Source organism: Miscanthus floridulus, chromosome 1 (assembly GCF_019320115.1).
Source record: "Miscanthus floridulus cultivar M001 chromosome 1, ASM1932011v1, whole genome shotgun sequence".
Taxonomy (NCBI): Eukaryota; Viridiplantae; Streptophyta; class Magnoliopsida; order Poales; family Poaceae; genus Miscanthus; species Miscanthus floridulus.
The window spans coordinates 173,932,813-173,958,121 of NC_089580.1; the positions used below are offsets into that span (position 1 = coordinate 173,932,813).

A 25,309-nucleotide genomic window follows, 5' to 3' on the forward strand; every position below is an offset into this window, starting at 1 on the left:
TGCTGATCTTGGTGCACCTAGAGAGTGTAGCCACCGGCCCTCATCGTCTTCCTCGTACCCGTCGTGCCCATCGGCTTGGTGGTATACCCCGCCCAGAAGAGGTGGAGCCACAGCTCCCATTAGGGGGGGAAAAGCCCAAGTACCCCTCGCAGACGGTGACAAAGATGGCCACCTGCACGATGGAGTTGGGGTTGAAGTTGTGTAGCTCCACGCCGTAGTAATGCGGGAGTGCCTGCATGAATCGGTCTACCGGCAGGCCAAGACCACGCTCATGCAAAGACACGAAGCTCACAACGTACTCGTCGTGTGGCCTCAGCTCCGGCTCGCTCAATGGAGCAATCCACTCGTCTGAGGTCAGTGACCAGGTGGAGAAGGCCGTCGTCGATGAGTGACCGCAGCATCTCCACGGACACATCGGATGGACCCTAAGGATTCATCGGGAGAATGACAGGGCCGCCGGCATTTGCGCGATGGAGAATGCTGCTACGGCGGTAAACCTCGCTCTCTCTCTCTCTCTCTCGCCCTTCTCCCTTCTTCTCCCCGGTGCTCTCTATTCCTAGCAATGGCTCAAAGGTGGCAAAGGCGAATGCAGGCAAGGTAAGAAGGGGAGGGGCAAGGCTCGTTGTGTATTTATGCAGGAAGGGAGTGAAGCGGACGAGCGACAAAATCAGGGGACTTTCTCTTAAATCTGATATAGTTAATCCAGATCTGATTTTACCGCCCACGTACTCACCTTTTCCTTATTAATCGTGTGAACAATTATGTCCCATCCGCTGACAGAGCGTCACGTCCGACCGCAGCAGCAGCAGGCAACATTCCGCCTCCTCGAGAAATCTGCCTCAAAAGGCACGCCTGCCATTGTCAAGCCGATGGGGGGGATATCCCCCACCCGATTCCTTTCAGATGAAGGAACTAGGCACCGAGCCCGTTATGGTCTAGGGGTTTGAAGGCTGGGCCCCCAAGGGTTTCAACAGCCGCCCTAGGGCAACAGAGTCAGGGACGACTATGGGCAAGCCCGTACATGGCCGAGGCCCAAGCAAGCGAAACGCTTGGGATGCCCTAAGTTGTGTCTGAGATTGGTAGGGAGATCTCCGAATGGGATCCCACCGTAGGGAGGCATCGAGCCTCCGGGGCCCATCGAACAGCCCTGGGACCCACTAGAGAAGCCCTCTGGTACTTTTGGAGCGCGTCTCTAGACTGCTAGCTAACCCCTATCGAATGGGGCATAGGCCTCCACTCGGACTTACCCGATAACAGCTCACCGGAAGTGTCACCGCTCACGCCCACCGAGGGTAGCCTGGCATATTCGACTCCTCCTTCTGAACAAAAAGGATGCGCGAGGGTCGCACAAAAAGCCAGAGGAACTCCTAATCACCCTCTCTCCGTGCAGAGGCTTAGAGGCTCTTCCTGCAACCTTGATGAGACCCAGTGACCCAGGCTCGCACGCGAGGGCTCAGCAAACAACCCCTCCTTCTGAACAGAAAGGATGCGCGAGGGTCACACAAAAAGCCAGGGGAGCTCCTGACCGCCCTCTCGCTCCATGCAGAGGCTAGGGGGCTCTTCCTGTAACCTTGCCGAGACCCAGTGACCCAAGCTCACACGCGAGGGCTCGGCAAACAACCCCTCCTTCTGAACAAAAAGGATGTGCGAGGGTCGCACAAAAAGCCAGGGGAGCTCCTGACCGCCCTCTCGCTCCATGTAGAGGCTAGGGGGCTCTTCCTGCAACCTTGCCGAGACCCAGTGACCTAGGCTCGCACCCGAGGGCTCGGCAAACAACCCCTCCTTCCGAACAAAAAGGATGCGCGAGGGTTGCACAAAAAGCCAGGGGAACTCTTGACCGCCCTCTCACTCTATGCAGAGGCTCAAGGGCTCTTCCTACACCCAGGACGAAGACAAGCGACCCAAGCTCGCACTCGGAGGCTCGGAAAAATGCGATAAAGGGCATCGAGCCCATTATGGTTCAGGGGTTCGAAGGCTGGGCCCCCGATGGTTTTGACAGCCACCCTAGGGCAACAGAGTTGGGGACAACTATGGGTGAGCCTGCACATGGCCGAGGCCCGAGCAAGCAATCGCTCGGGATGCCCTAAGTCATGTCCGAGACCGGCAGGGAGGTCTCCGAATGGGATCCCACCGTAGGGAGGCATCGAGCCCCCAGGGCCAATCGAACGGCCCTAGGACCCACTAGAGAAGCCCTCTGGTACTTTTGGAGCATGTCTCTAGACCGCTAGCCGACCCCTATCAAATGGGGCATGGGCCACCACTCGGACTTACCTGATAACAGCTCACCGAAGGTGTCACTGCTCGCGCCCATCGAGGGTAGCATGGCTATGACAGAACCGCCCAATTTATACAAGATCAAGTACGACTGTCTCCGCTTAACACATTGACATGTGCATACTCTCACTTATATAAACCCAGTAGTCCGTCGAGTGTCACGCAGGACCTCGGTAAATCAACATCACAACCAAGATCGCATGATTAAGCAAATACACATCACATACGTAGAGTTGCAGCGGAAATAATATTACAAATGGTTTCACAAATAATAGTATAAGTTTGGGTTTCAAAACCGATTAGTGAGAACAACATTTGCTTTCAAAGGATTACATTAATATAAGTTCCAGATACATTGCTAGCATAAGTGACATCCTCAGACAAAAGCATGTAGATGAGAAGCAAATATAGAATCACCGAGCCCACCGGCGGTTAGCCACCAACTTCAGCAGGCCGAAACCTCACCTGCAACATGGTGGGATAAACCCTGAGTACTCGAATGTACTCAGCTAGACTTACCCGTCATAAACTAGAATAAATTGACTCCAAGGATTATGCAAGGCTTTATAAGTGGAGGTAGCTTGACAACATTTTGCATAAAAAGCGATTAACTCAATTATACAATTATACTTCGGTCATCAAGTTAATTATATCTATTCATTCTAGATTAGCAACTATCCTGTGCCAAACATGTGGTATGTCATTTTAAGAGCATACAATAGTAACCATAGCAGGTGTAGTAATTCCATATTTATCCGAACCATCAACTTCCATAATACAACTACTATGATGTTGGAGCTAGCAAAGTTTCTCACTATCCGGGAGAGACGGCGATTCGAATTGATTTCAACCAACTGGGAATTTATTCCTAACACAAACCCAGGTCTACCAGCCACGATAGCCTTAGGTCACCTTTGGTACAACTCAGGTACACATTTCGTGGGTCCGTACCGCGCCGCACAATCTGGAACACCAGATGCCAGGATGCTCAGGCCAAGCCTGCCCTTGGGCTTAGTCTGATCGTTCCCCGGAAGGAGCGCACAACAGAACGGGTCCCGGCCTGAGTTGAATTACTCGGCTTCGCGGTCGGAACGAGTTATCTGGCCAGCTAAGTGAGAGGCATGCGTTCAATCTTGTTAGAAGTTCCAACAACGGTACGGTCCTTGATCGACACAGACGGGGATAGATCTACACCCAAGACCTCCATGCCTTGTTGCTTCTCTATCAACCTCCCGTCCGGTCTTGATTTACTTTTACCTCATGGTTTCGTTCCACGATGGCAAATATAGCCAACCGTGCTCCGGTATCCACCTATATCTCGCAGGTGATAGGACATCACCCGACTTCTACCGGTCTAAGCATGGCTAAGCATATATTCGATCCTGGACCTATACCGGTTAAAGGTGTAATATCTAGACAAGGAATGTACATGCATCAAGTGGTTCCATTCAACTCTTATAACCTAATGCATCAATCATAATTATGTAAGTAAACATTTGTAAATTACTAGGAGACTTATAATGCTCCGGGGCTTGCCTCGCAGAAAGGAAGTAGGGCGGTGGTCAGGGCACTCCGGAAGCTCTTCAGGGTTCTGCTCCACGCCTTCGGGAGCTGCGGCTTGTGGATCCTCCTGCTGGTTCCCTTCCTCTGCTTCTTCGAATTCCAGCAACGTGATCTCTTCCTCCGATCCTAGATGCATGAGTATGGCATAAGTATTACGAATGCATAAATGTTAACAAGTGCATCATGTTTATTGAGTAGGTGCATATCTCTTCTCGATTATTTAATTAACTATTTCCACAATGCATCGATCATGCCACAAAACAGTAGCAACTTGTTTCACTCATAACTGGAGTTCTACTAATCCAAATTCAGTGATCCTGGACTTTCCGGAAAGCTTATCAAATTCTCTACAACTTTGTTATTAACCATTTTTACAGTACACATCAGTTTCAACATGCAACTCCTCAAACTACAGAATCTGTCTGGAAACTATTCAACATGCAATATAAAGTAACGCTACTTCTACTTCATGTAATCATTCCAAATTTGACAACATAGAATCTACCAACAGTGTAAGCATACCAAATACAATTTAGATAATAAAATGGTGAAGTTCAAACTATTTATTTAAATGCCTTTATTATTTTATTTAGATATCTAGGTTAAATAATAAACACATATCAGATGTACTTCATAAATTCTCAAAAAATTACAGTGCCTTACTAATGCTATCAAAGGACTACTATAAAAATTTCATGTTATTTTACCAAGTAGAACATCCTATACAAAAATGATAAGGAAGCAAGGCTTGAAATAGCATAAATGGAAAACCCTATTGAGAAGTGTCAAGCAACAGATTTCCTATTTTTCTTAGCATCCATATACTACTAGGATTACCTCCAACAAATTTCATGAATTTTGGACTCATAAATAATTTATAAAAATTCATGCAAGGATCAACTATTCATAAAAGAAAAATCTATAACTATAAATCTACACATGCACTGGTCCTCAAATTTTTACCAGATCTCATATATGCTAAGACAAGCTTACCACAAAAATTTCATAAATTTTGGAGCATAGGAACTCTAGATATAAAATAAACAAATTTGAATGCATTCAAAAGCACAACTCAAATCCCTATTTAAATCTCCAAAAATTTCTACTGTAAAAGTCAAGAACATATTTTTCCTAAATACTACACTTCCTAAGGAACACTCACAAATTTATTTCACAATTTTTGGAGCTACTAAACTAAAGATACAAAAATTACAAAACATACGAAATCTGCATTCAAAATGAACTGGATTTAAAACATGGAGTCGCTGACACGCGGGACCCACTGGTCAGTTGACCCCATCGGTCAGCGAGACAAAAACAGAGCCAGCGGCGCTGAGCAAGCTCGCGCGGCCATGGCTCGTTGACGGCGTGTCCGCCGGCGGCGACGTCTTCACGGCGTGACCTACTCGACCTAGCGCACCTAATGAACCACTTGGCTGGCCCTATCGTCGACGCCATTGATGACGGCGGCGGCAATGGTGGAGCAGCGAGCCGGGACCACGGCGGTACGCCGGTGGAGGCCACGGCGAAGCGAAAAAGGGCGCGGACGAGCATCCATGGGCTCAGGCGAACCTAAAGCGCACGGTTACACGGTCTACGGTGGAGGGACGTGCCCCAGCCACGGTGACGGGCACGGCGGGGATGCTCCGGCGAGCTAGCGCACGGCGCTGCTGCTTACCAGGTGCGGTCAGCAAGCGCGGGTGGAGGCAGTGGGTCGCTGGGGATCCTGTGGTGCTACTGTGGTGACGAAAAGGCGGCTCGGTGCGAGCTTGCGCGGGCTATGGCGACGGCGGAGCTGCTCGGCGCTGAGGGAGCTAGGGACGGCGAAGGAGGAGCGGGGAAACTGAAAATGGGAAGTTCGTCATCTACACTTAGCCAAATTTCAGGGTTCCAAAAACAGCAGTTCATTGAATCTTGTGAGCTCTGTTTGACTAGGTTATGGACCAAACTAGTTCTTGACCCTTAAACAATGTTTCTTCTACATAACATGAGCTTCAACTTTTATTAAATGTCCAACTTCAAAACAGGTGCAGAAGCTATAGTTCTACTTTGACCAAAGAAGGACCACGATAAAGCTTAAATTATCCTTTGTGATCCATTGGAGCATTTTCTTGGCATTTTCTCAACATGAACCTTTCATGACTTTTGTTGTAGAGTTCAATTAGAGTCGTTTGGGCATAGTACCAAGGTTTGTTTAATGACCTATAATTCCTTTCACTTAATAAAGCAATCCAAGAAAGAATGTAACTCATCATTTCATGCGACTTCTTGATTCCAAACTTCACGAAACTTTTCCATGGATCAATATAGATGGATATTGATGCGAGACACATGAAAGAAGCACCCTCAACCTTACTTAGGTATATATATCTAAAACGGCCAATATGCAAGCAAAGGCGTGTTGCTCAAGTTTAAGTTGGAGCTCACTCTTGTAGATTTGATCTTGACACCTTCATCACCACTTGACATGTCATGTTTGAGCTCAAACCCATTACTTAACTAGTGACAAACACCTGGGGTGTTACAATGGCATCCTCCACCCCTCCTTTCGAATGAAAAGGATACGTGAGGGCCGCACAAAAAAGACAGGGAAACCCCTGATCACCCTCTTGCTCCGAGCAGAGGCTCGGGGGCTCTTCCTACAACCAAACCGAGGCTCAGCGACCCGAACTCGTACTCATGGGCTCGGCAAACGCAATAAAACCACTCGCACGACGTAAGAAAAGCCCCTGAAGGACTCAATCCACTCCTCTAGGGCCTCGGGGGCTACACCCAGCGGGTGCGCTCGCGCGCACCCACTGAGGCCTCGAGTACGAAACACCATCCCGCCAGAAGCTGCCGTGAGCCAAGTCTCGTCAAAACCTTAGGGAGAGCGCTCACACTCTCCCTAAGGCTCAGGGGCTACTGTCGGGTACCATAAAAAGGGGTCCCCTAAACGAAAACCAAAAAAATCGCTTAGACCCCGTCAAAATCAAAGCCAAGAGGCAACTATTGGCTAACCCCTGGCCTTGTCCGAGGCCTTGCTTGAGGCCTCGCACGAAAGGCCTCGGACGGCCTACCGAATCTCCACCTCGCTCGAGGCCTTGCACGAAAGGCCTCGGACGGGGGAACCGATTCTCCGTCTTGCTCGAGGCCCTGCGCGTAAAGCCTCGGGTGAGATGCCAATTCTCCGTCTTGCTCAAGGCCGGCTCGGCAATAACCTCGTCGCCCCTGCCTCGACCGATCTCGCCGATAGAGCGTCGTGTCCAATTAATGCGACCAACCACTCCTGCAACATCAGCTGGACGACGGCTCGACACAGCAGAGCGGCCGACGAGACGAGAAGTCGCATCAACACCATACCATCCGGGACAGGATAGGGCAGGGGTTACCAGCCACTATGCTCGGTACTATGCCCACGACCGGTGCCCGCACTACACTGTGCTACCTAACCCCTGCTCCAGGAACAATGCGGCATGGGGAGTCAAGTCTAGGTCACTGTAGCCTCGGAATTAGTATACAGGACCAACTGCTCCCTCCAAGCCTCGGCAATCCACTTCAAGGTCTCGGTAACCTCGGGATTCGCGCCCGCCGAGCCACCCATGATGGCTCGGCCTCGGCACCAACTAAGCATTGGCTCTTTACGCGGTCAACACACAGCGACCGGCACGTCGCCCGCCAGGCCCTACGTCAAGCTATCACTAGAGCTCCCACGTCGCATAGGATCGGATGTGACCGGCGCGTTGCTCCAGCACTTCAAGGGCAGGACCACTCCATCGACCATGCTGCCATAGTGACAGGCTATAGGGCTCGGACATGCCACCTCTGTTCACACGATGCCATGTAGCTAACACATGTATCACCCCTATCCCCCTTCAACTATAAAAGGGAGAGACCGGGGCCGTTTCTAGGGATGGAGGATAGACTTACTCTCACGCTCACACACACTTAGGCATAGACGAGTTCACGAGATAGACGAACACACGCTCGACACTCTGTAACACACACGCTTCCTCGCTGCCCAAGATCAACATCTCAAGCAATTCGCACCGCTCCACGCAGAGACCTGGGATTAGCTCCCTCTCTCACCCCGCTTGTAACCCTCTACTACAAGCACTTCGGTGCAAGGAATACAAGATCAATCTCTCAGACTAGACGTAGGGCACCTATTGCCTAAACTAGTATATACCTTGTGTCTCTTTGCATCACCATCCGGGATTAGGGCCACGCAGTACATTTTCACTAGTTGGTTGAGGGTCCGCCGATCCAAAACACCGACAACTGCCTAGTGCAGATGTTCACCGAGGGAATAGATAGAGGTCGTCGTTTCTTCAAATGCCCACGAGCGTGGGTAATTGTTATTACTATTTGTTTCTTCAATATGTTCCTCTTCTATATAACTTACACGACATACTTATTGTAGTCTTCATTGGCCGAAGAAAACTATGGGTTCACTAGGTGGGTCAATCCTCGACCTATTTATCTACATGCGGAGTACATCTACTACCTGTAGGACCATATCTTCGATCTAGAAAGAGAAGTTAGCAGCCGTTACAAGGACGATGGACAGGACGACAACAATAATGGTGCCGATTCATAGGAGGCACTCTGCAAGGATTCATACTGCACCTGCCCTAACCACAACAACAAGGGGCCTCCCCCGTCACCCCTGCCACCACCAACAACAACAATAGGAGGCTACTATGGAGAAGGTGCAACATAGTTTTGTGGTAGAACCTCCTAAATTATAGGGCCCACATGCACCTGTCACTGTCCAATGACCTCTGACGACTATGCATATGTTCCCGGTAACTTAAGAAGACTGTCGGGTGTCCACGGGGAACCCCGAATCATCCACGATTTCTGAGCAGGATCCCATTACAGAGTCATTGCAGTATTACAACATTTATTCAAATATCTACATCAGAGTAAAATAGCGGAAGTCTTACGATAACTTAGTTTACAAACCAGTTATTTCAAACCTTACAAACTAAGTTCAATAATTATTACAAACCATAGTAGTGGAGTGGCATTAGTAACATAATACAAAACACACAATATAAGTAACCTGCCCAAGGGTCACACATTCACTTATCATCATCGATTTGAACAACAGTCATGCAACATGGCTCAAGATAGACCTGCTCATAAGGCTCACCTGCAACAAGGGTTAACGAACCCTGAGTACAAAAGTACTCAACAAGACTTAACCAAAATAGCAATTGATAAGACTCAAAAAAGCATGCTCAGGGGTTCAAGGTAAGGCTTTAGCAATAAACAAAGTTCTTTTGCGTAAAAGCTCTATAACAAGATTCTTTATTTCAACATTTAAAACTTCATAAAAACCATATATGAATCTACCATGAACCGTAATGAGATCATGAACTTCATATCAAACTCTTTCTCAAATCTAGCTTAAGTTTCATTTGTTAACTACAATGATGAACAATGAGTTGAGTCTCCATAACCGAGGAGCAACGACGATTCAAACTGATTATAACATAGCTGGGGATTCCCAACCACACGACATATGCAGGTCCCTGACCTACATATACCAACCTACCCTCAGCTCCTCTAAAACAAGAACGGGTCCACGCCACCCGAGAATACAGTACTCCGCCAATCCAGCCCATTACCACGTGGGTACATGCTGCTCCCGCTATCTCTCCACTCCCAGTGCGTGAGTAGCCATTCTTGTAATAGAATAGCCAAGTGAAGGCTTATCAGAGTATGTGGCTAGTACTACAAAGTCTTACCTCATGCATTTCAACAACGGACGTGTCTTAATCGACACAGGCGGAAAGAACCCGCTCATAAGACCTCCATGTCTTGTGGCTCCCACACTCCGAGTCCGCCCGGTCCAGATTTATTACTCCACATGCTCATATCTCATGATCACATAAATAAACAGTCATATCCAAGAAACCATTTATATCTCATAGGTGACCGGTAATCACCCAACTTGTATCGTTCTAAGCATGGCTAAGCATAATTAAGCATTCTCGGATTGAAACGGGTAACAAGGTTGATATGAAAAAACAAGGTTGGTAATGCACCAATTAGGTTTTCACTCAACTCCTAATCACTTAATGCAGTATTTAAAAGCAAAAATGATATAAATTTGTAAAACACAAGGTAGGTTTAAATGCATCCGAGGCTTGCCTTGGTTGTCAGAAAAGTCAGGTTCCGGGATGTTCCACAAATATCAAACCCGACCTCAACAAACGGATTAACTTCCTCCACAACTTGATTGACTACCATGTTCTTGCTTTAGTACAGCGGGGTTCGAGCTTGACGCCGGCCATGGCGGCCACGACGGCGTGGCTGCGCTACGCTGGCAAAACAAGGCCGGTAGCAGTTAAACAAAGCACTTGGGAAGAATCAGGAGCTCACCCCAAACACGCTCGAACAGAAATTAGGACCGAAGGAGCAATGGTGAAGCGGGTCGACGATCACAGCAGCCACGACGGCGCAAGCTACGTCGGCGGCGGTGTTCTGGTAGCTGCGGTGGACAAAAGGATCAATCAATAGGGCACAAAGCATCATGGCAACATGACAAAGCAGGAGCTACGCTGAGCAAGAGCAAAGACGCACCGTGGAGTGCTGGCCACGGTGACACACACTCGACGGTGGTGCTGCCGGCCGTGAGGAAGAAAGGCATGCACAGCGGTTTCCCGGCGGAGTCAAGCTTCAAGGGTTGGTCAGCTGGGTGCGCAAGGAGCAAGCAGAGCTATGATAGGCTTTGCTACAACTGGTTGGCACTATGGCGACGGTGCGAGCTCGACAGAGCAACAGCGGCGGCGTCGGGAAAAACAGGGGAGAAGAAAAGGAGAAGAACGGCGACGGTGCGAGATTTATAGGGCAGCCAGGAAGCAAGAAGAAGCCACACAACAGCCTTCCCCTACCAGCGCAAAGCCTAAGACAGCCACGGGCATGACTAGAAGCCATCGGAAGCTCGCCGTCGGTGAGGTGTCGCTCGAAGATACTGTTCACAGAAATTACCGAATTGTCACTCATCTATTTTCCCAAATTTGTATGGTAACTCAAAAAACTCCAAAAATAAAAGTTGTTACAAATTCAAAGTTCTACAACTTTGCTTTAATAACCATACTCTAATTCGATCTACATTTTGAAATGCAAGTTTAAAATCAAAAGGGGACACTTTAAGTACATTTCGCCTTTTCAAATTACTTCAAATTTTATATAACAACTTTGAAAACTCCAAAAACCAACTTTGTACACCTTGACAAGCTCTACACTTTTGCTTTTAGGCTCAACCCCAAAATGTGCTTAGATTTTGAATTAGGTTTTTAGGGTAGAATTTAAATACTGAAAATTAGGGTTTTCGGAAATTCCAAATCAATACAAAGATTTTGAACTTGATTCAAACCATACAAGTCAACACATATAACATAAAGGTAAACTTATTTTAGTGTATGCATATCAGAATTTTCACTAACCTAAAATGTTGTGCAATGCATATGATGACATGGCATGTTTTAGTATTTAAAACACCCGAGGTGTTACACTATCTTCTAATTAAATTCGAACCAACGGGAGAATTTAATTTTGAAGAGCAGTTACATGTTTTTCAAGTTAATTTATGAGTTTTATGTATTAATTCTATTTTCTGCCCAACGGTGATGTAGAATTGATGTAAAAGCATATTGTATGTTTTATTTTTTAACCGATGAGATCACTTGGCTGCTTGCCAACGGGCTGCAATGCTGGGTATGTAAATGAAAAGTGTCGAGACAGTCAATTCAGGATATTTTTTGTTAGTTTACTAATTTTTTGATTAAATTGGAACCAACGGGAAGATTTAATTGAAAAATGAAGTATAAGTGAATATTTATAAGTGAATATTTTCTGTTAAGAGTTGCAATAAGTAACATGCATGTCTAATTTAACCAACGTTGGATTAAGCATACATGTTTGTATATAGATTTATCCTGCATGGGAAGAAGTTTGGCATAGTACTTATGCTAGTCAATCCTACATGGCAGAAGAAGTTTTGTGATGACTCATATGCTTTTTGTATCCCGCATAGCGAGAGAAGTTTGGGTAGCTCTTATGTTATCCTAGTATTGACCATGGCACAATAGAAATGCACCATCATGGTCAATACTAACTAAAAGATAAGAAAAAGATGCAAGCGTGACTTGCAAAAGTACTGCTAATAAAAGACCTCGATGAGTTCTTAAAGTGGAATGAAGAAAGTGTACTCCCATATGGATAAAAAATAACTTTGTTTGCATGACATAATCATGTGAATGAAGTAAGTCATAAGTGCCTCCTCGAAATTATGGCAGTACAGTTCATACCATATTTCGAGGGGGAGAATTGTGAGATGAATTAAGAGTAAGAATTAAGGTCAATTAAGAAACTACTCTTCATTAAGAGTGAGATAAAGATGTTGATGAATGTGTACTCTTCATTAAGAGTGAGATATAGATTTTGTAAGAAACTGAGTGAGATATAGTTTTTTATGAATGTGACCATCAGTTATAACAATGATACCCCTAAGCAGAGAAACAACTAAATTCCTGGATTTTTTAAAGTTTTGAGAGGAAGATAGCGTAGTCACCATCAAAGATATTAAAGCGGTGCTTAAAGCACCATCTAGGGTTTTAACAGATTGAACCCAAATAAGAAATTAAAAGATACACTATCTTTGTAGAAGATGGGATAATCTAGGGGAGCATGGTATATAGAGACCTATGACTTGAAAAGAAGCAGGACTGCATGCCCACTCCAATGATTCAAAAACAATGAATTCCTTAATACCTGTTGATGTTGTATGACTTATACAACACCTGTTATTGGTTCTTCGAAGAAGATGAATAATGTAAACAAGGATCTTATGATACAGGAGCCTATAAAATCAATTGTCTCTTGGTAATGAAGAGCAACAACAGCCACATATGAAAGTACTAGTAGCTGAGGCCCCACAAGGTCTCAAAGAATTAGTAAACTAGTTTTTTTCTGATGACTATGAAGTCTATGTTAGTAAAGAAATTCAAATGGAGGATGATCCCACCTCATTTGAAAAAACCATGAGAAGCATTTACTTGTCTAAATGGCAAGAAGCTATGAAAGTTAAAATGAATTCAATGAATACCAACGTTGTTTCGGACTTAGAAGAAATTCCTAATAGAGCTAAAATAGTAGGCTGTAAATACGTCTACAAAATAAAATGTGACTCCAAAGGGAATGTAGAAAGATATAAAGCATGACTTATAGCAAAAGGCTTTATGCAAAGAGGATGAATAAATTACAATGAGAGTTTTCTCTCTAGTCTCATGCAAGGATTCTTTTAGAATTATAATGGTGTTATTGCCATATTATGATTTAGAGTTACATCAGATGGATGTAAAGACGACATTCCTCAATGGGGGTTGTATAGAAATGTTTACATGGCACAACCTAAAGGTTTTGTCATGGAAGAAAAAGAACATATGGGATGCTGCATGTAGAAATCCATTTATGGGTTATAACAAGTCTCTAGACAGTAGTATTTGAAGTTGATGAAACGATAAGAAAGTTTAGGTTTAAAGAAAATGAGAAGGACAATAGCGTTTATACGAAGTTCAAGAATGGAAAAATCATTTTCTACATCCTGTGTATAGATGACATTCTACTCACTAGTAGTGATGTTAATCCTTCATTGGAGAAGAAGTTCTTGTCCTCAAGGTTCAATATGAATGATCTTGGTGAAGTAGAAATTCACCAAGATAGAAGAAAAGGGGTATTAGGACTATCGCAAAGGCATACTTAGGAAAGATTCTAACGCAATAAAGTATGCATATGAGTAAACCTACGCCTGCTCCTATAGTCAAAAGGTAATAGATTTGGGAACTTTAAGTGTTTCAGAAACCGATATAAGATCGATCAAATGAACATGGTTCCATATGCTTCAACTGTTGGAAGCTTGATGAGTGTACAAGAACAAGTAAGAACTTACCCTGATGTAGTTTATGTATCTAGGATATTTTGGTAGAAGTCTAGTCCAGATATCGATCACCGGAATGGAGTTGAGAATGTCTTGCAATTTTGCAAAATATCATAGCCCTCATGCTGAGTAAGAAAGAACAAGTACTCTCAAATAGTTGAGGGTACAAATATTAAGTCTTGGCGAGATGTGTAGTGAAATCCACGGTAGTTGCTAACACTCGTAGTTAGAGTATTATTGTGGAAAAGCTCCAAAGAAATAGTTGTGGTGTCATCAGTAATGCATACCATAGTATAGCTTGACATGAGGCTTAAGGAACAAGCAAAAGGTGGTTAAGGAAATTAGTACCTAAATTTAACAATGGTAGTCAACAACAATAACTATTTAAAGTAGTTAACTCCTAAGACAACAGGTCAAGTGTGCTGCCAAATACATTGACATTAAGTTATATGTTGTAAAGGAGAAAATCCAGAATCATTTTGAAAGCATTGAGCATATGAGTACCAAGCAAGTACTTGCGGATCTGCTTACCAAAGGCTAACCACCCAGTGCGTTCAGAGAACACACAGTCAACATGGGTTTACGTGAAAGCCTATAATTTCAGAATACTAAGGGCCTAGTTGAGAATCTGTTTCAAAACAGAGAGGTGATGTCGGTGCAGAAAGTGACCAACACGTAAATATTTATAGTTTTGCCATACGTTGTGATCGGATGTGGCCTAGTACTCAATGATATAGGGTTTATACTAGTTTAGGCAATGTGCCCTACATCCAGTTTAAATCAGTCGGTGACTTTATTCCTGAGCCTAGGTGCTCGAAATTTGTTGTGGGGTTACAAACGGAAGAGAGAAAGATGAGGGTGCAAGAGGTCTAGTTAGACTCTAGTCTGAAGGGCCAAGAGTGATGGGAGCTTCGCTATGTGCTAAGTGTTCGAGCGTGTACTCGAGGTTTGAACGTAGTGGTTCTTGTTGTGGTGTGTTGAATCGGTATAAGTGAACTGATGGATCGTCTCTTTTGGGAGAGAGCGCATCCCCTTTTATAGATGAAGGGGATGGCCTTACTATTGAGAGAGGGAGAGTGTACACATGCTAAGTCTTGTTGCCCACGCTATTGGGACAAGATGATTGTAGGCGCCCATAACACTGTTTAATGTTAGATGCACGTGGGATGTTACATCGCCTTCTTCTGATATGGTGGAGAGAGCTTATGTTTCTTCTTTGTTGATTGGGTCCTCTGTAGTATGAGATCACTGACTTCAAGGATACTCCCCTGATCTTCCATTCGTGGTACATGTAGAGAGTCTACTGGTAGCGAGCGGAGCGGATGACGGTCATCTCATGGGCCTCCTCGAGCAGGTCGACTGCGTCTTACTCAGCCTCCATGGCTCGATTGCGGTCGAAAGCCTTCACTCTTGGGGTGTTGTGGTCAAGGTTGGAGGGCAGTACTGCTTTATCCCTGTAGGCCAGGAAGAGGGGTGTGAACCCTATGGATCGGTTCGGGGTCATTCTCAAGCTCCAGAGGATCGTTGGGACCTCTGCAACCCATCGCCTGGCGTACTTGTTGAGTCGGTCGAAGATGTGTGGCTTAAGTCCTTGGAGGACCATGCCAATGGCATGCTTGACTTGACCGTTAGTACATGAATGTTCGATCGAGGCCTAGTCAATCCTGATGCCATATCCATCACTGAAGTCCAGGAACTTCTTCTCGGTCAAGTTAGTCCTGTGGTTAGTGATGATACAGTTAGGAACACCGAACTGATAGATGATGTCGAGGAAGAATTTGACTGCCTCTTCTAATCAGATGTTGGTGATGGTCTTGGCTTCTATCCACTTGGTGAACTTGTCGACCGCTATGAACAGGTGAGTGAAGCCACCTGGGCCCTTTTTGAGGGGTCCTACCATGTTGAGGCCCCAGACCGTGAACGATAAGGTGATGGTGATGGTTTGAAGCTCCTGTGCCAGCAAATGAGTTTGTCGAGCGTAGAATTGGCATCCCTCACACCTATGGATGACCTCCTCTACTTCTTGTTGTGCGGTGGACCAGTAAAAACCTTGGTGAAAGACTTTTCTGACCAGCGACCTTAGGGCCGCGTGATGTCTGCAGATCCCGACATGGACCTCGAGGAGGAGTTGCTTCCCCTGGTTGGAAGGGATGCACTTCATGAGCACCCCCAATGGACTCTGTTTGTAGAGTTCATCACCAAGTGCGATGAAGGTCTTGGCGCGTTGAGCGATCCATCGGGCTTCAGTCCTTTCAGGTGGGAGAACCTCCTCGAGGAGGTTGGCAAGCAGCGAGGCTCGCCAGTTGGTTTGATCGAGTGACAACACAGCAACATTGGCAGGCGACGTCGTCATGGAGGCACTAGGGTCGGAGTCCCCAAGCGCTAGCTCGGTGTCAGGGTCGGAGCCCTCGAGCGCTGGCTTGGCATCGGGTTGTGTCTAGATCGGACCTTCCAGGACACTGGTGGATGGCTCGTGGAGATCATTGATGAAGATCTCGCTCGGAGATGGATCCCATCTGGTGGCTAATTTTGTGAGAAAATCGGCGGTATCATTGTCCTTTCGGGGGACGTGATGTAGCTCGATCCCCTAGAATTTGTCCTCGAGCTTACGTACCTCCAGGCAGTATGCTGCCATGAGAGGGTTTTGGAAGGAGGACTCCTTCATAACTTGGTCAATGACCAACTTCGAGTCACCACAGATGTAGAGTCATGTACCGTCGAGCTCGATGGTGATGCACAGCATGTTGATGAGGACCTTGTATTCTATGGCGTTGTTTGAGGCTGAGAAATGGAGGTGAATGACGTAGCAGAGCCTACTCCCGTCCGGGGAGATCAGAACCACCCCAGCCCCCGAGTCAGGCACCATTACGGACCCATCAAAGTACATTGTCCAATACTCGTGGGTGACGTCTGGGGTCGGTAGCTGGACCTCCGTCCATTCGATAACAAAATCCGTGAGAGCCCAAGATTTAATAGCGGTACGGGGGATATACCTGATGTCGTGGCCCATGAGTTTGAGTGACCACTTGGAGATCCATCCCGTGGCGTTGCGGTTATGGACAATGTCCCTGAGCGGGTATGAAGTGACGACCGTGACTTCATGGTCGATGAAGTAGTGCAGGAGCTTTTGGGTCACCATTAGCACGACATATAGGAGTTTCTGCACCTGTGGGTACCAGATCTTAGGGTCGGTGAGTACTTCCCCGATGAAGTATACGAGTCGCTGGACCTTAAGGTGGAGTCCTAGCTCCTCCCTTTCGATGACTAGGGCGGCGCTCACCACATGGTTGCTTGCTCTGACGTAGAGGAGGAGGGGTTCTCCTTGTTCAAGAGCAGCAAGGATTGGGGCTGATGTCAGTGACGCTTTGAGGCTCTCCTGAGCCTGCTGAGCTTCCTCGGTCCAGAGGAAGGCATCCGTCCTTTTAAGGAGCTTGTAGAGTGACATCCCCCGTTCGCCAAGCTGGGAGATGAATCGGCTCAGGGCAGCCAGATAGCCGGTGAGCCTTTGTACGCCCTTGATGTTACGTATAGGGCCCATGTTGGAGATGGCTGTGATCTTTTCAGGGTTGGCCTCAATGCCGCGCTTGGACACAATGTATCCAAGTGCCTTCCCCTTTAGAAACCTGAAAACACATTTCTCGGGATTCAATATGATGTTGAACTATTTTGACCACTATGTCATTGACATAGATGGCGATCGTTGGTTTTGACCGCTCAGCTTGATCAGGCTGATCGAGCGGGTCGATTTGGTCGGCGAAGCATTGCTGCATGCACCTTTGGTAGGTGGCGCCAGCATTCTTCAGACCAAAAGGTATGGTTACGTAATAGTACGAACCATATGGGGTGATGAATGAGGTTGCAAGTTGGTCAAACTCTTTCATCGCAATCTGGTGATAGCCTGAGTAGGCATCCAGAAAGGAGAGGATCTCGCATCTCGAGGTGGAGTCAACTATCTGGTCTATGCGTGGCAAAGGAAAGTGATCCTTTGGACATGCTTTATTGAGGCTAGTATAATCAATGCACATTCTCCATTTCTCGGTCTTCTTTTTAACAAGAACAGGATCGGCAAGCCAGTCGGAGTGGAATACCTCTCTATTGAATCTAGCTACCAGGAGTTTAGCGATTTCTTCACCTATGGCCCTGCGCCTCTCATCATTGAAGCGACATAGGTGTTGCTTGGCAGGCTTCGAGCCTAGGATGAGGCGCAGCGTGTGCTCGATGACCTCCCGCGGTATGCCCAGCATGTTAGAAGGCTTCCATGCGAAGACATCGCGATTGGCACATAGGAAGTCAATGAGCTTGCGTTCCTATTTGGCCAAGAGCTGGGTCTCGATCCGCACCATCTTGGTTGGGTCAGTGGGGTCTATCCCCACTACCTTGGTTTCCTCGAGTGGGCAAAAAGCTGTCGAGGAGGTTGGTTTGTTGCAATCCAGGACTGCTGGGGTCGATGACTCCCCAAGCTACGAGAGCTCGGATGAGTTAATGACCGTGGTGGCGAGCTCGAAATGCTCGCGGTCGCACGTGAAGGCATGTGAGAAGGCGCTGCTCACGGTGATGACATCATTCGGTCCCGACATCTTCAGCTTGAGGTAGGTATAGTTGGGGATTGCCATGAATTTGGCGTAGCATGGCCGCTCTAAGATGGCGTGGTAGGACCCTAGGAAGTCCACCACTTCAAAGGTGAGGACCTCCGAGCGGAAGTTGGCTCGGTTGCCAAACGTGACGTGCAGGTCGATCTGCTCGAGTGGGTATGTCTATGCTCCCGAGATCACACCATGGAAGGGAGAGCCCACTGGGCGGAGTTTTGACCAGGGGATGCGCATGGCGTCGAGGGTGTCGACGTAGAGGATGTTGAGGCCGCTGCCTCCATCCATCAGCACCTTGGTAAGGCGCTTCTTGTGGACGATGGGGTCAACAATGAGTGGGTAGCGTCCTGGTCTAGCGATGTGGGAGGGATGGTCCCTCTAATCGAAGGTGATTGGAGATTCCGACCAGCTTAGGAAGGTGGGGACGACCATCTCGGCGGCGCATGCCTCCCTATAGCGTACCTTATGCTGGCGCTTGGAGCAAATGGCGTCGGATCCCTCGAAGATCATGATGCATTCCTCGAGGTCAGGGAAGCCGTCCCCGTCCTTGCCCGCCGCGCCTCCTTTCTTGGCTGCCGCCTCTTTGCCGTCTCCTTCTTTTAGCCCACCAGCCTATCGCAGGAAACGTTTGATGAGCTCATAGTCCTTGTAGAGGTGTTTGATGGGGTAGGCATGGATGTTGCCCGAGCTATCCATGAGCTTGTTTCAAGTGGTCAAGTAGGCCCTGCTAGGGCTGCTTGCCTACACGATCAGCTGCGGCGACCAACATGGTGTCGGTCGGCGCCGATCCTTTCTATTCTTCTTACCCCTCTACGTGGAGGGGGCCTCGTCTTGGTTCTCACGCTTGGACTTGCCTTTGTCCTGGCCTCCATTGAAGACCACTCCGACCGCCTCCTCACCGGAGGCACGGTTAGTGGCGATGTCGAGCAGGTCGTGGGTGGTACAGGGCTTTAGGTAGCCAAGCTTATAGATCAGGGACTCGCAGGTCATCCCAGAGAGGAATGCGTTAATGACGTCCGTGATGACGACATTAGGGAGGGAGTTGCATCATTGGGAGAACCTATGGATGTAATCCCGCAGGGACTCGCTAGGCTCCTGCTCGTAGCTCTTGAGGTCCCAGGAGTTACTAGGGTGAACATATGTCCCCTAGAAATTTCCAACGAAGACCCACTTGAGGTCCGCCCAGTCACGGATGCTATCACACGAGAGGAATTCAAGCCATACCCGAACATGTTCTCCACGCAGATGGGGAGATATTGAATGATGAAATGGTCATAATCCACCCCTCCGGCTCTACAGGCGAGCTAGAAATCTTCAAGCCAAATACCGGGGTTCGTCTCCTTGGTGTACTTGGCGATGTTGGTGGGCGGTCGGAAGCATTGTGGGAATGGCGCTCTCTGGACACGTCGGCTAAAGGCCCGTGGTCCCGGGCCATCTAAGCTGGGACTCCGGTCATCTGGCCGGTGACCATGCTTGGGGCGCGTTTCACCGCTCCCCTCGGTGGTCTGCCTGAGGCCCATGTCGCCTAATCTCCCCGCTGCTTGACAGACATCATCATCATGCTAGGCCTGATGTCGGTTGCTGATGATGTTGCGAGCATCTTGGTGTGGACTGAGCTGTTCACGTACTGGCAGTCGGTGTGGAGCAGGCGCCAGGTCGGACCATGGCATAGCTACGGGCTCCTATGCTACGCTTGGTGGCCGTAGCGGTGAGCAGATGGAGCGATCCGTCTAGTGTGTCCCTACTCCCCTAGTGGGGAGATAGGGTGTGAGTCAGAGTCATAATGCGGAGCTTTCTGCCTGTTGAATAGTGGTGGCTTCCACCAGCGCCCGGAGGTTTCAGTAGACTTCCCGCTCTTAGGGGTCGATGGGCTCGAGAATGCCACGCAGAAGTATTGCCGCTGCGGCGATGTTCTGGCTAGCCTGAGCGAACTGTGGGGAGTCATTTCCCTCATTTATGATGTCGCGCTAAACCTAGCGGGCGCGACCCTAGGCGCCGCTCGCTGGGTCACGCGCATGGGGCACAACGTGCTGCATCGAGCGCGCCAGCGCAGGCGGTGGCTGGTTCTACCACCGTTGTCGTAGCTCCTCGGCATGCTCTTGTGTGAGCGCGAGGGCCCCCGCATGAGGGTCCGGAGGGGTGTGAGTCTACAAGGACTCCACTACCATTGATGGTTGTCCTAGAGTGTCTGCCATAGCGCACTCCCAGGACGAACAGTGGCTAGGTGCCATGTCGCTGATGCTAGACCCGTCGCTATCAACCTCGTCGTCCAGGAGTTCATGAAAAGTGGTGGGAGCATAGACCGTCATTCCCACGAATTTGGATGTGAGAGGGGGCGGTGCCAGCGTCCTTTGGAGCCCCCAAGCATATGCGTCTGCGGGGGACGCGAGGCCATAGAGGAACTGGTCGTACGGTGGTTGCGGTGCGGACAGTGCGGTCCCTCCTAATAATCGGCGGGAGATAGTAAATAGCGAGTAAATAACAATATGTACATCACTCACAGCGGGGTTTGAGCAGAGTGTTTGCTCGGATTAAAGCGTAGGCGCCTCGTCATTGAAGTCGTCATGTATCCTGGAGCCAATGGAGGGCGCCGAAATGGGTGCCTCCTCGTGGAGGTATAGTATGCCGAGCTGGTCGGCAACGAAGTCTAGGCTTCCGAAGAGGAAGGCTTGGGATGGCTCGAAGACGGGTGGAACCCACATCCCAATAGGTGGGAGTGTAGGAAACTCTAGCGAGCCGAAGCGAGTCGTATCGCTTGAGCCCACCATGGCGAAGATGGTGGAAAAGTGGGTCATCCGATGACCAAAAGTGTGAACGTACACCGTCTTCTCCACGGATGGCGCCGACAGTCGGTGCAGAAAGTGACCAACACATAAATATTTGTAGTTTTGTCGTACGTTGTAATCAGATATGGCCTAGCACTCAATGACATTGGGTTTATACTGGTTCAGGCAATGTGTCCTACGTCCAGTTTGAGTCGGTCGGTGACTTTATTCCTAAGCCTGGGCGCTCGAAATTTGTTGTGGGGTTACAAACGGAAGGGAGAAAGATGGGGGCTGCAAGTGGTCCGGTCGGACTCTAGTCTGAAGGGCCAAGAGTGACGGGACCTCCACTATGTGCTAAGTGTCTGAGTGTGTGCTCGAGATTTCAACCTAGTGGTTCTTGTTGTGGTGTGTTGAATCGGTATAAGTGAACTGATGGGTCATCCCTTTTGGGAGAGAGCGCATCACCTTTTATAGATGAAGAGGATGGCCTTACAAGTGAGAGAGGGAGAGTGTACGTATGCTAAGTCTTGTTGCCCACGCCGTCTGGTACAAGATGATTGTAGATGCCCATAACATCGTTTTATGTCAGATGCACGTGGGAGGTTGCGTCGTCTTCTTCTAATAAGGCAGACATCAATGCTTGCCATACTGTTGATGCTCAGAGGCATGTAGGGGGTTTTACCATGTTCGCCTGGTACAGTAAACGCCGGCGCCCCAATACTATAGGGAAAATGTCGGCGCCCACAACACTGCTTGGGTTCTGATATGCCAGGAAGGTTGTAAGGTACCCTTCTGATATGCCCTGTTGGTACTGTCCTACAAGTGTATAGGGTACGGTCCTTGGTATTGCGGTTGACTTGAGTGCCCTGCCTTACTTTCTCCGTCTGTTTTCTGGTCCTCACCGAGCAGGCGTCCCCGGTCGGTTGGTCTCAGTCAGCTCTGATTGTGCCAGTCAAAAAGGAGCTGTAAGTAGGGGTTCGGCGCATTCCCGATCGGAGTCGGAAGTGGTGTTTGGCCAGGCCTTCCGGTCGGAGAGGCCGTCTAGAGGTGGGCTAGAGTTGGAAGCGAGCGCTGTTCTTCTTTCAGTCGAAGAGGCGGGCCGGAGTCGAAAGTGGGCGTCGTTCCTCCTCGGCTAGGCCTTTCGGTTGGAGATTGGATCGCCCTTCTGGCCTGTCGTTTAGGTTTTTGGGCCGGCCCAGGAGTTGCGCGTCGTTTGCAACGTTATCTGCTGGGCCTAGCCTTTGTTGGAAAGTCGGTCCGTAAGGGACCCCGGGTTTATGAATCCGACATATGCATTGTAGTTGTTTAATCTAATAGCAACTGACCGTGACGATGAGGCACGCTCTATGCACTGATCTGCGATGGAATGGGAAAAAGATAAAGTAAATTAAGTTTAAGTCATAAGTTGATATTAAGGGGGAGAATGTTATATTGATCTCCACCAGTTGGCCCAACGGACAATTGGGCCCTTGATCCGCTCCTTGATCGGGGGCGTCAAGCCGTTCTCCTGGCTGATGGACCCCCGTCGCGCAGCGCTATAAAGTGAAAGGTGGAGGCCGGGGCGCAAGGTACGAAGTTTACCGCAACCGCCAGCCCCTCACCGATGTCCTATCCCTAGACCGGTCGAGAGGGACGCTGTGAGCGACGAGAAGCTCCATCGCCTTCACCACCGTCACAGCACCGCTCCTGTACTGCTGCTACCTATGACGACCCAGCGGACGCGTCATGGCTACCTCTACTCCGACCCGCGGTGGCTACTACATCACCGGCGTCTCAGCCATGACATGGTTTAGTGAGGTACATCAGTAAATCATTCTATCTAAGCTAAGAATTTACCTAGTGATCTACGTTAGAGGTGCAGTAAATTCTATCACACAACCAAAGAATGAGTATTCCGGGAATGCATGATTAATTGGATGGTGCCAATATTGAGTTTGGTGCTATACTGTACTGTACCAACGATAGCAGCCGAAGGTCTACTGCATACCATCGCCCTGTTCGTTTGGGTTTGTTTGGCTCATAAGCCGTACTTTTTCAGTCGACGAACAATATTTTTCTCTCACACTAAATCAGCCAACCGTACTTTCAGCCATGGCTTATTAGCCAAACAAGCCAAAACGAACCGGGCGCATATGACGAGCTATCAGGTGATTGTTTCAGTTCCTCTGTGTCTCTTACAGCGGTAGAAAAATCAAGGTGTAAACTTGCTGATCTAGAGCAAGCTGCGTCCCCTCGGCTATCACTGTGTCGAAACGCTACAAAACTTGAATGTCCTGGTATTGGAAGGAAAAAAGTCTACTTGACCCCCCCAACTATTATACTTGGTCTACTCCACCCCCTCAACTATGAAACCGTCTGTTTTACCCCCTGAACTATCTAAAACCGTCTGTTTTACCCCCTGGGGCGGTTTTCAGCGGCGGTTTTGCTACAGTAACAGCGGATTTGCTACAGTGACGGTGGGTTTGCTACAGTACCCATGGTTTTGAATTTCCTTTTTTTTTATTTATTTTCGGTGAATTTTTGAAAAATCATAGTAAATCATAGAAAAATCATAAAATGAAAAATCTAATTTTATTGGACTCCACATGAGTAGAGCTACATAGTGAATATATAATACGGTATACTTTAGTACAAAATTTTTACTGTAGCCTTAGATTAATTGGAAAATCTAATTTTGTCTGTAATTAATTAGAATAATTCATAGCTGCAGCTTCTATGGTCCAATTGTGGTGAAATTTTTATGGTACACTAATTATTGTATGCTTGAACTATAGTAAAAATTTCGTACTCATTGGACTATGTATAACTTAGTTATAGATAAATTCTAATTAATTACAGACAAAAGGAGATTTTAATTAATCTAAGGCTACAGTAAAAATTTTGTACTAAAGTATACCGTATTATATATTCACTATGTAGATCTACTCATGTGGAGTCCAATAAAATTAGATTTTTCATTTTATGATTTTTCTATGATTTACTATGATTTTTCAAAAATTCTACAGACAAAATTGGATTTTCCAATTAATCTAAGGCTACAGTAAAAATTTTGTACTAAAGTATACCGTATTATATATTCACTATGTAGATCTACTCATATGGAGTCCAATAAAATTAGATTTTTCATTTTATGATTTTTCTATGATTTAATATGATTTTTCAAAAATTCACCGAAAATAAATAAAAAAAAGAAAATTCAAAGACACGGGTACTGTAGCAAACCCACCGTCACTGTAGCAAATCCGCTGTTACTGTAGCAAAACCGCCGCTGAAAACCACCCCAGGGGGTAAACCAGACGGTTTTAGATAGTTCAGGGGGTAAAACAGACGGTTTCATAGTTGAGGGGGTGAAGTAGACCAAGTATGATAGTTGAGGGGGTCAAGTAGACTTTTTCCGGTATTGGAACAAAAGCCGAGAACAGAAATGAACATCTCGATGATAAATCGAGCAATGCAACACAGCACATATACACATGAATACATGATACACGTTGGGTGGTGGTCGTACTGTCGTAGTCGAGATCAACTGAGCAAGGAAATTCAGGGCAAGTACTTTTCCAATAGCCGACAAGATGATGGTCACTGAAAAGGCTAGACACGTTCCTTAAGATATTTAGCAGCTAGTGTCACAGGTCCGTTTGCAGCAGCAGCACCGACGATGGCAGGAAGGATTGAAGGAAGCAGACAGCAGAGACAAACCACAAGGGTCCCGCCGCCAAGATGCCCGCTTTACCGTTTACCCCTTCCCCAATCCCCGTTAGGGCCCGTTTGGTCGAAGGGGAACGGCTCCCTGAAAATATTCCCTGCTGAATTCATTATCTAATTTGAATAGACTGAGTCAACCGGAATTATTCCTGGCCATGTTTCAGCTGAACAGAACGAGCCCTTAATCTATTCAAAAAATATCCCTGAACTGATCGGCGGACGGTGGAAACGTCAAAGGTGCTCAGTGAGTCAGTGGTTAGTGCGATGACAAAAGAACGGATTCCTGAATTCACGCGTGCATAAACTAATGGATGTATTTGTATACAGAAAATCACCGCGTCCACGGAAATGTGGTTCGGTTTTCAGTTGTGGGATCAGAACAAATTAAAAAAAAATACGCGTTTGCCTGGTTGATGTATAGAACTTTTTACTGCGATGATACATACATCCCGTACTCTCTACAAAGCCCCACCCGTATCGGTTTT

The 25,309-nt window shown here is 47.4% G+C and overlaps 1 pseudogene; it reads right to left on the minus strand.

Annotated features, from left to right (window-relative positions):
• LOC136467304 (uncharacterized) overlaps positions 1-25,309 on the minus strand; it is a 31,522-nt pseudogene that overhangs the window by 280 nt on the left and 5,933 nt on the right.